General features: G+C 39.1%; 1 long non-coding RNA gene across 1 annotated transcript; it reads right to left on the bottom strand.

The window, feature by feature from the left end:
- Positions 1 to 9,843: 9,843 nt before the first annotated feature.
- LOC116472235 (uncharacterized) lies at positions 9,844 to 11,241 on the bottom strand. Its single transcript, XR_004249050.2, has 2 exons — positions 11,098 to 11,241; positions 9,844 to 9,952 (listed from the first exon to the last, which is right to left on the bottom strand). It is a non-coding gene; the product is annotated as an uncharacterized LOC116472235 (long non-coding RNA).

The following is an 11,241-nucleotide window of genomic DNA, read 5'->3' as shown; positions in this document are numbered from 1 at the left end:
GGACATATATGTGCACAAGTAAATCAGCCCTTCACAAATGGATAACTCACTTTAAGAATTGATGAGATAATGGTGAAGTTAAACCTTGCAGCATCAGACCATACACATTAACTTATGGGCAAAAATTTTTTCTTCTTTTGGCCTAATTGAAGAGGCCTGACAATTAACAACAGGAACAAGAGCTAGCACAAGAAGAAGATCAATTGGTTCAGATTACATAAGTTTTTCTGATTGAAAAATTAAACTTGAGCAAACTATCCAATTGATGAGGGCCAAAACTACTGTACCTAAGGCAGCTACAGACAAGAACAGAACGTTCAATGAAAAATTAAACAAGTAGGAAGGAGAAGAAAAGAAAAGATCCTAAGCATGTCTTTGAGGAGTTGTAACAGGAGATCAAACGTGGCTTTACCAGTGCCATTCGAAGGGAAAAACACAATCAAAGCAATGGCTACCAAGAGGTGGAAGTGGTCTAGTCTAAGTAAATGAGACAAAAGCAAATATCGTGCCACAGTGTTTTTGGATGCTCAAGGTATTTTGGTTGATAACTTTCTGGAGGGACCAAGAATGAAAACATCGACTTATGAAAGAGTTTGGTGTTTGGAGAAAGCCAAACCTTTAGCAGATATATGGATGAGATTGAATGCCTAGTGATTTCCATCAAAAGTCTGGCAAATTGCCCCTGTTTCATGGGAGGAATGAGCAGGAGCTTTGTTGTGATGGACAAGGAGTCTGCTAAGGCCTTACTGGGCATTTATCTGCTAAAGTTTTACCTAACTTTCTCCAATCTCTTGATGTTATCATTCTAATTGAAGAAACTTAGGACTGGAAAACCAAACATTGTATGTTCTCACTCATAAATGGGAGCTGAACTATGAGGATGCAAAGGCATAAGAATGACACAATGGACTTTGGGAACTCAAGGGGAAAGAGTTGAAAGAGGTGAGGGATAAAAGACTACAAATTGGGTGCAGTGTATACTGCCTAGATGATGGGTGCACCAAAATCTCACAAATCACCACTAAAGAGCTTATATACGTAACCAAACACCACCTGTTCCCCAAACTTTGTAAATAAAACAGAAAAGAAAAAAAAGAAAATCACTGCGCATCCAACATACAGTGCTGATGCAATATCTTTGGACTTCTTTTTTTCTAATATTAAAATATCTTTAAAGTGCACTCTGTTTTCTTCAGTTAATAATGTGAAAAGACTGCATTTATATGGTGAAATTCCCAGGGCCCTCAATTCTTTGTAGTTAGGCTAGATTTCTTGTATCATTACTTGCCAAACTTCTTGAATGTGATGGAGATAATGTTAAGAAATAAAGTTTATATTGTCTACTTTCATATTGTAATTACGTTCTTCCACAAACTTTTTGAAATCCCCTTGTATTCTCAAACCCTTCTGGAAGAGCAGGAACAGATTCTTATGTGTACAACACAGGATCCTCTCATCCAACTGATCAAGTGGCCTGTCTTTAGGATGTCCAGTCACATCCCCACACACAATACCTCTAACAAGGTCATCCTGAAGTTATGACTATCCCTGAGCACAAACTGAATGACAGTACAAGACTTCTTCGAGGCCTGAGATGATAAGTGGCAGCTGTTGATACCTACACTTTCCATGAAAAGGGTGGAAGGATGGGCAGGAAATACTTGATACAACAGAAAAGTCAGCAGATGAAAAGAGAGCTACTAACACAAACTCAGTAAAAAGACCTCGGAAACACAGTATGTTGATCTAAATTTTAAAAACAAAAATGGAAAGAAAGGAGTAAGAAGAATTATAGATGCTTACCTAGAAGATTAGATTTAAAAAATTTTACCAAATTTTATTTAAAAAGAAGCCAGATACAAGATGAAAAATAAGCACAGAGAAATTTGATTTAGAACACAAAATGTCAACAAATACATTTTAGAAAGAGAGTCGGGAGAAATTAGTTTCAGAATACTGCAAAAATGAAAAAAATTTCTGTGTGGAGGAACAATCTGGGAGACAGCACAGGTACTAAGAAATAGATCAGTGCAATATGCTTGAGGTCTTTATGTGGGTACCAGACTATCTTACTGGAATATATAATTGTGGCCACTCATTATAAGTGGGAGTGATTAAAAATTTTTCCTAGATGAATGACTGAACGTGGTGACTCATACCAGTTATCCTAGGACTTTGGAAGAGTGAGGTGGGAGGATCCCTTGAGGCCAGGAGTTCAAGACCAGGCTGAGCAACAAAATAAGACTCCATCTCTTCAAAAATAAATAAATAAATAAATTTTAAAAAAATGGGCATGGTGGGTGTCGTGAACCTATAATTCAAGCAACTTAAGAGGCTGAAGCCGGGGGAATCCCCTGAGCACAGGAGTTCAAGGATGCTGTAAGCCAGGATCACGACACCACACTCCTGCCTGGGTGACAGAGCAAGAATCTGTATATAAAAAAAATTCCTAAAAGATGTAAAGTCCCAACTAAATCTGATCAAACATTCTAACAAAGGGGTAGAGCAAGGAAAAAAATTTAAAGACATGAAATAGGATGTCTCATTCAAGAACTGTGTATTCATTTTGTTCATTTCTAGAACCCCTTGGTAGATTTTGTGGCCAACTTTGTTTTAACCTCACCATGAATATTAATACTAGAATGCATGAAGACACCTGTACCCTACAACACCAAGACGTTTCTGACTAGAGCCAGATCCAAAGAATATTAGACAATCTGTGTGGGTCTGAGCAGGATGAGAGCCAACCTTCTGTCAGCCATGAATGGCCAGATTTGTGTTGTCTTCACACAGCTCAAAGTTCCAGAGAAATGTCTCTATATAATCAAATATTTAGTGAAACATGATAGGCCTGGGTATACAAAAATCCACAGCCAACCTCTTGTTCCTTAGAATATGATTGTGTTTAGAAAACAGCCCTAAGAAGAGGTGATCAAGCTAAAATGAGGGAGTTTCAGTGGAACTAAATCCAATAAGATTGCTGTCCTTATAAGAAGTGGAAATTCCTTATAAGAACTGGAAATTTGCACAAGGAGAGACACAAGAATTATGTATGTATAGAAGCAGCCCCATGGGAAACACAGCAAGAAGGCAGATATGTAGATGGCAAGCAGGCAGGGCCCAGAAGAACCAAACCTGCTGACACCTTCATCGTGGAACTTGAGCATCCAGAAGTGTTGAAAAGGAATTTCTGTTGTTGAAGAATACTTAGTCTATGATATTTTGTTTTGACAGCCATAATGAAGAAAGCCAGGGCACAGCAGGTTTTAGGAGGTAGAAATCAAGAGTCTTGCCTGGCACATAGTAAATTTACATTTATTTTAAATGGCAAGTGGGTTGCTGAGGTCCTTGACTCATGGACAAGTGCCTAAGCTCTTGTGGCAGTCCTTCTCCTTGCTTTGACCTCATCCTAAGTGATACTGTCTCTTCAGTTCTTTGATAACCTCTGTTTTGGTTGTCTCTGGTAGCTTGATGCCTGATATTTACTCCTTCCTAATATGCTAATCTCTTTCATGCATTTCTGACATAGGAGAAGGTCAGGAATAAGGCATGAGTTGAGTGATATTTGGAAGCATCACGTCTTGTCTTCCTATACTCAGCAGACGAGGAGTAGCCTGCCTCTAACCAGGACTGCAGCTTCCCCAATGACTCCCACAAGTAGGCGCATCTGCCTAGCACTCCCCTCTGCTTCTTCTCTCTCGCATTTCTTCCCTACCTTACAGGCCACTATAAGCTACCTAGGCCAGACTGCTCATCGCCAGCTTCTCTTTCCAAATAATGTTTGGTGAAACCAGAAAAAATCACTCAATAACATCAGAACACTTGCTAGGCCCAAGCACTCTGTGTCTCTCTTGAAGCATGTAAATCTCAGTTACAAATGTTACACTTTCCATGTAGCTGGAGAATATTTGGTCACTGGTATTATATTCCATCTTCAGAAAACATTCCTATTTATTCTAATAGAAAAACAAGAAACCAATTTGCCTAGTCAGATGGAAAAGTCTAAGTTACCTCTAGTAGAACTTCTTGTGTTAGGATGCCTTCCTATATGCAGTGGTTGTTAAAATATTGATGGAAAATGTATATTCTATTAAGAAATACCATGAATGGGCCAGGCACAGTGGCTGATGCCTGTAATCCCAGCACTTTGGGAGGCCAAGGTGGGTGGAACACGAAGTCAGGAGATCGAGACCATCCTTGAATCCCTGTCTCTACCAAAAATACAAAATTTTTCCAGGCGTGGTGGCGGGCACCTGTAGTCCCAGCTACTTAGGAGGCAGAGGCAGGAGAATGGTGTTAACCCAGGAGGCAGAGCTTGCAGTGAGCAGAGACTGCGCCACTGCACTCCAGCCTGGGTGACAGAGCGAGACTCCATCTCAAAATAAAAAATAAAAAAAAAAAGAAAAGAAATACCACGAATAGATTCCAAGTTTTTTTTTGGCCCCAAATGAAATCAGAATGTTTTGCTATAACATGTCTCAACAGGAGATAGTTTGAGGCTTCAAGAAAAATAAGATAGCAGTTTCAAAAGAGCCCCTAGAAGAGCAACATGAATTCTTCTAAAATTAGAGTACAGACATCAAATTTATAGTGAAGCTTGGGTGGAAGAAGATGCAATGATTGATGGTGTCCAAAAAGTTGTCCTACTTGGCACACGGTGAGTTGACATTGGTTGAAGAAGTCAGCAGTTCACAAATTCAATGAGGAGCCCCTCATTTCACGAAGGAATGAGGCAATGTTGAACCTAAAGCCTACAGTGACAGATGACCCATGTCATATTGCAAGGTATACATTCATCTTCTTTATACCCTACGAGAAGATGTGTGATGATTAGCAGCACACACAATAGCCAACACTGCAGACTTCTCAGTTGGTTCAGTTTACATGATTCTAACTGAATGATTAAAGTTTAGTAAACTTTTCACTTAATGGACGCCCAACCTGTGTCACCAAGATCAAGTACAGACAAGAGCAGAACTTTCTCTAAAAATCTAAATATGAGCAATGAAGACCGTAAGCACATCTTCAATGAGTTATAACAGGAGACAACATGTGACTTTACCAGTAAAACCCAGAAAACAAATACAATCAAAGGAATGGCTACCAGGAGGTGGAAAAGTCCAGTCAAAACAACAGTGGATGAGGAGAGCACAAAGGTCATGGCAAGAGTTTATTGGAAAGCTCCAGTCATTTTGCTGGTTGACTTTCTGTAGAATGACAGTATCTGCTTATTCTGAGAATATCTTGAGAAAGCCAAAGCTTTAGTAGACGAATCCCTGGGAAAGCTTCAGCAGAGTCCTTCACCACGACCTTGCCCCTGCTCATTTCTCTTGTCAAACAAGGCAATTATATGAGAGTTCTGATGGAAAGTCATTAGGCTTCCACATTACAACCCTAATTTGGTTCTTTTGGATTTATTTTTGTTTTGTAGTCTTATAATGTTTGTAAAAGGCATCCATTTTTCTTCAGTTAATAATGTAAAAAATCATATCAATAGCTGGCATGTTGACCAAAATGTATGACAAGTCATCAATAAATCTTCCTCTTGTATCTAACTCATTAACAAGTAGGGTTGGGAAATGGTTGTAATCTGAGTACCAGGTGGTAGAATTGAAACAAATTTCCCATGTAACACTTTTAGTTTTTGCTCCATTCCAAAGATAACAGGAGGTAAAGGGTTAAAGGTCCCCCAAAGCTGTTGCATACCTTTGGGGAGACTTAAAATTCAGGTGTTTATTCAGTAGAGTCTTAGGCTGTGGCTGCAAACTGGACCTGTCCTCATGAGCTACCACCATATTCTCTCTTGTCCCCAAGAGCGGATGCAGCTAAACAAACATCATGTCTGGGTGAGAAGGGTACAAAATGGGGGCAGAGTTCCAGAGTCTCGCTTTGTAAGTCTGTCATAGAATCCCTCCCAAGGAAAACTAAAGAGCAGGAACAAAGAAAGAATACAAAAATCTATGGCCTTACATGGTGTTCCAATCATGGACTCTTCAGAATAAACAACACTGATATGTCCTATAAATCAAGGAAAGAGTGTTTTCATTTAAAGAGAAAACCTCTGGGGAAATAAATGACTCTTCCTATTAAAAATCAAAGAACCTCCATGTGTTGGTAATTGCCACAGTTAGCACCATCTCTGGATACACAGGTGTGGAGACAGATGGATCCAGGACACTAGCAGAAATGCCCAAATGGATTAGGGCCATGAAGCTGCCCTTGCTTTTATAGTCAAACTTGAGAATTGTAATTACCCCACTGTAAGTTGTAAAGGAAACGTCACATTGCTAACATTGACCATTCCTTCCATGCTTAGAGGTAGAAACACAACAAATACTAAGGGAAGGTGCCATTCTGCAGGGAGTAACAGTGTTCTTCAAAGGAAAAACTAGTGGAAGAGCAAGAATCTAAAGGCATACCACGTTTCAATAGGCCCTTCAGTCACCACTAAAGTACATTCTTTAATTTAGATTGTAGATTGTACAATCTGCAATCCCACAGTACATTTACAGCAGTGCTGGAAGAGAGCTATTATTTGTAGACATGAGAATCAGATTATTTAGAAATTTGCTTCTGTAGCTCTTCCCAAGTCTTCTTCTCTGAAAAAAATTCAGATATCTCTCAAACAACTGGAGTTTGTTTTAGGGAGGAGAAGGTCTTGAAATCTTATGATCCCCATGGGTAAGTGCAAGACAGAGAAATACATAAAGGCTTGAGTAAAGGAGTTGGTACAAAGAAGACCACTGCTAGTTCATGAAGCTTTTAAATCTCTTTTTATTCTTTTCACTCTAAGCAGGGTCTTGGAAAGGGTCTGTGCACATGAAGGACCCCAAAGTTCAAGCTTCAGAAGCTTTGTAGATCATCCCAATCTGACAAAAGCCATATGTCAATCTTGTTAGTTAAATAAGCCTTTAATTGCTGAACTAAAATGCACAATGGCATGTTTCAATCAAGAAAATGTGAATATAGACCAAAGTTTAGCTAAAAAATAAGGTTATTAAAAATGTAGGATAAATTTGAACCGTTTATGTATCACATCATAAACTTCTGTTTCTGACTATGTCTGTTTACTAAAAGGCACAAAAGATATTTTTATAATATGGAGAGATTTGCTTTGACAGTTCTAAAGATGGATAAGTAATAGACTTGAAACAACATACATTTGTTATTAAAAATTATATTTGTTAGACTATTAGAGTATAAAAATGTATTCATCATTTAAAATTGTTGCTAGATGTTTACTCAATAACGTTGTGAAAAATAAACATGTGATTATCAAGTCATGGTCCTGTTACATTTAATGCAGCCAGGGAAGAAAAGACAGCAGCAGATTCTTCTGATAAATTTAGGAACACAGGTAATAGCAATCTGCCTTGCAGATTCACTTGAATACACTTAAATAGAAAGAGACATAAACAAAAAGATCATCTGTAGAACCTGCTATAAAGTGTGATAAGGAATTTGTCTCTATACTCAGGGTATTGGAATGCACAGTGCATTGAACACATGCATTGATTGTTGCTCTTTTCCCAATGTCTCAATAAAATTATATAAAGAAACACAGAGGAAATTAATACCCAAGGATGAGGAGAATGAAAGAAGAGATGAAAATAAACAGTAAATGTAAACAAAACTGTGGTTTTTGTCTTTGGTTCTGTTTATATGCTGGATTACATTTATTGATTTGCGTATGTTGAACTAGCCTTGCATCCCAGGGATGAAGCCCACTTGATCATGGTGTATAAGCTTTTTGATGTGCTGCTGGATTCGGCTTGCCTGTATTTTATTGAGGATTTTTGCATCAATGTTCATCAAGGATATTGGTCTGAAATTCTCTTTTTTGGTTATGTCTCTGCCAGGCTTTGGTATCAGGACGATGCTGGCCTCATAATATGTGTTAGGGAGGATTCCCTCTTTTTCTATCAATTGGAATATTTTCAGAAGGAATGGTACCATTTCCTCCTTGTACCTCTGGTAGAATTCAGCTGTGAATCCATCAGGTCCTGGACTCTTTTTGGTTGCTAAGCTATTGATTATTGCCGCAATTTCAGAGCCTGTTATTGGTCTATTCAGAGATTCAACCTCTTCCTGGTTTAGTCTTGGGAGGGTGTATTTGTCGAGGAATTTATCCATTTCTTCTAGATTTTCTAGTTTATTTGCGAAGAGGTGTTTGTAGTATTCTCTGATGGTAGATTGTATTTCTGTGGGATTGGTGGTGATATCCCCTTTTTCATTTTTTATTGCATCTATTAGATTCTTCTCTCTTTTCCTCTTTATTAGTCTTGCTAGCGGTCTATCAATTTTGTTGATCTTTTCAAAAAACCAGCTCCTGGATTCATTAATTTTTTGAAGGGTTTTTTGTGTCTCTATTTCCTTCAGTTCTGCTCTGATCTTAGTTATTTCTTGCCTTCTGCTAGCTTTTGAATGTGTTTGCTCTTGCTTTTCTAGTTCTTTTAATTGTGGTGTTAGGGTGTCAATTTTGGATCTTTCCTGCTTTCTTTTGTGGGTATTTAGTGCTATAAATTTCCCTCTACACACTGCTTTGAATGTGTCCCAGAGATTCTGGTATGTTGTGTCTTTGTTCTCATTGGTTTCAAAGAACATCTTTACTTCTGCCTTCATTTCTTTATGCACCCAGTAGTCATTCAGGAGCAGGTTGTTCAGTTTCCATGTAGTTGAGCGGTTTTGAGTGAGTTTCTTAATCCTGAGTTCTAGTTTGATTGCACTGTGGTCTGAGAGACAGTTTGTTTTAATTTCTGTTCTTTTACATTTGCTGAGGAGAGCTTTACTTCAAACTATGTGGTCAATTTTGGAATAGGTGTGGTGTGGTGCTGAAAAAAATGTATATTCTGTTGATTTGGGGTGGAGAGTTCTGTAGATGTCTATTAGGTCTGCTTGGTGCAGAGCTGAGTTCAATTCCTGGGTATCCTTGTTAACTTTCTGTCTCGTTGATCTCTAGGTAGCCTTTTAAGACTCCAGAGACAGTAAGGAAAAGAGTTAGGTCTTAATTAAAACCTGAGAGTGTCCAAATTTTTGCTCCTTAAAATCATGCTGTCTCTTTAATGAAATCCATTCAGGTTTCATTGAAGAAAGGTGAGGAACATAGGAAGGGAGAGAAGTGATCACTGTTACAATAGGGCCAATGAGATAGAGAGGGTTCTGGGGATAAGAAGCATAGAGCCATATTCATTCCCTTGAAACCAAACTCAGTTTCTTAGAAATTATAAGGATTTCATTCAGCTTCTGTGACTTTGTTGCATTTGTTGTGTTTTCTGTCCTTAAGATCACTGGAATATCAGTAAACAATCAGAAAATAATTTTAAAATTTCAATTTATGCTATAGAAGTCATGGAAGGGCCAGGCATGGTGATTCACACCTATAATCCCAGTAGTTTCAGAGGCTGAGGCAAGAAGACCGCCTGAGGTCAGGGGATGGAGACCAGCCTGGTCAACATGGGGAAACCCCATTTCTATTAAAAATACAAAAATTAGCTGTGCATGATGGTGGGCACCTATAATCTCAGATACTTAGAAGGCTGAGGCAGGAGGACAGCTTGAACCCAGGAGATGCAGGGGGCAGTGAGCTGAGATCGTGCCACTGCACTCCAGCCTGGGTGATAGAGCAAGACTCCATCTCGGGGGGGCGGGGGGGGAACAATAGAAGTCAGGGAAGTAGAGAAACATTAAAACCTTTTTGCATGGCAGCTGGCTACATTAGGATTAAGGAGGAGGGAAGCTTCCTGGAGCATCAAGGAGAAGGGTTCCTAGATGTTCCTATAATGTCTTCTTGGAACTCAGATCCCACATTCACAAATATTGAGCAACAGACACCACAATCAGAAATTGCAAGCTGATTATTTTATTGGTATATGGAAGTTAGAGCTATGACCACCTTGTTCCAATGTCATGGCATTTGAATCATTTGAATCACTGTCATCTTCTTATTCACTTCCTGAAACAAACAAACAAGGAAGTTCATAGACCAGACTTGACATGGCAGGAAATGTCTAATTCCTCACTGGTGTTACTGCAGTAGAGTACATGAGAGCCCATCCTCTCTCCCCCTATCCCTTCTACCTCCTGTGTTTCCTCCCAAATTTTTTGCATGTTCACTCTTTTGATGCCCTTGCACAAAATGTGCTCCAAATTGTTCCTTACGTGATGAAGAGATAAGACCATTCTTAGCTTGTTACTACTTGCTGCTGAATTTGTTCATGGATATATTTACACAGATTGCAACTGGAACATATTCTATAACAGTAAGAAGCTGAAACCACCCTCAGTGGCCAGTGACAGAGATTGGTTAAAGAAATCACGGTGCAGCCACATAATGGAGTAGTATAAAATTGTAAAAGCAAACAGATAACCACTGAAGAGATCTACTTAGCTTCATAAACTCATGTGGAGATTTTCAAAGAAATGTATTTTTTAAGTGACTAACATATATACCTGCATATAAAGTATGGTATTAGTTCTGGGGGGAAAATATTCTAGTTGTCTATGTACACACAAATATTTCAAGGAGAAGATGCCATAAAGTTAACAGTGATAGTTTTCTGAAGGAGGGAAGGCAGGTAAGATGAGTTATGCCTTTAAATTTAGATTCATATTTTTCCATTTCATTAAGTATTTTTTGTTAGCTTAATCATGTACACATTGAAAAGTAAGAATTTAAAAAATGAGACACCATTTAGCTGCTGAAAGTTCAGGGACCACTTGGCAGGAATACTGGAGTAGAGAGGGTGGTGAGAGGCAGGACTGAGCAAACACTGCTCAGGTGAAAACTTTAAATGGGAGGTCTCGGAGTTTGTGCACAGGAAACAGAGTGCCAGAGAGAACATGGTACTACTTCCTCATTGCCAACACAATTTAAGACAGACTATTTGGAATGTTGTTTCTCAACATCAGAATTCCTTAAAGAGTTTATTACAAATATAGGGTCTTGTTACCCATTTCCAGTATATCTGAATACAAATCTTTAGAAATGGGTTCTAGGACAATACAATGTCAATGGGCTTTTAGCTGATTCATTGGCACAATAAAGCTGGAGAACTGTAGCAATTAGAGCACCTGGTGAAGAATAAACTGGAATCATACCTGTCATCGAATCCTAGATTACTGGGCAGGCTGTCCCTGGGGAGGTCCGGGTGGTCCGCCCCCTTGAGCAGGGGGTGGTGGTCCCTGGGGCTGTCCAGCAGGAGGTGGGGGTGGTCCTTGTGGCTCTCCTGGAGGAGATCGGCG

Source organism: Hylobates moloch, unplaced genomic scaffold (genome assembly GCF_009828535.3).
Source record: "Hylobates moloch isolate HMO894 unplaced genomic scaffold, HMol_V3 SCAFFOLD_8, whole genome shotgun sequence".
NCBI lineage: Eukaryota > Metazoa > Chordata > Mammalia > Primates > Hylobatidae > Hylobates > Hylobates moloch.
Note: the sequence above shows the minus strand (reverse complement) of the source record. Positions and strands in the feature narration are given on the sequence as shown.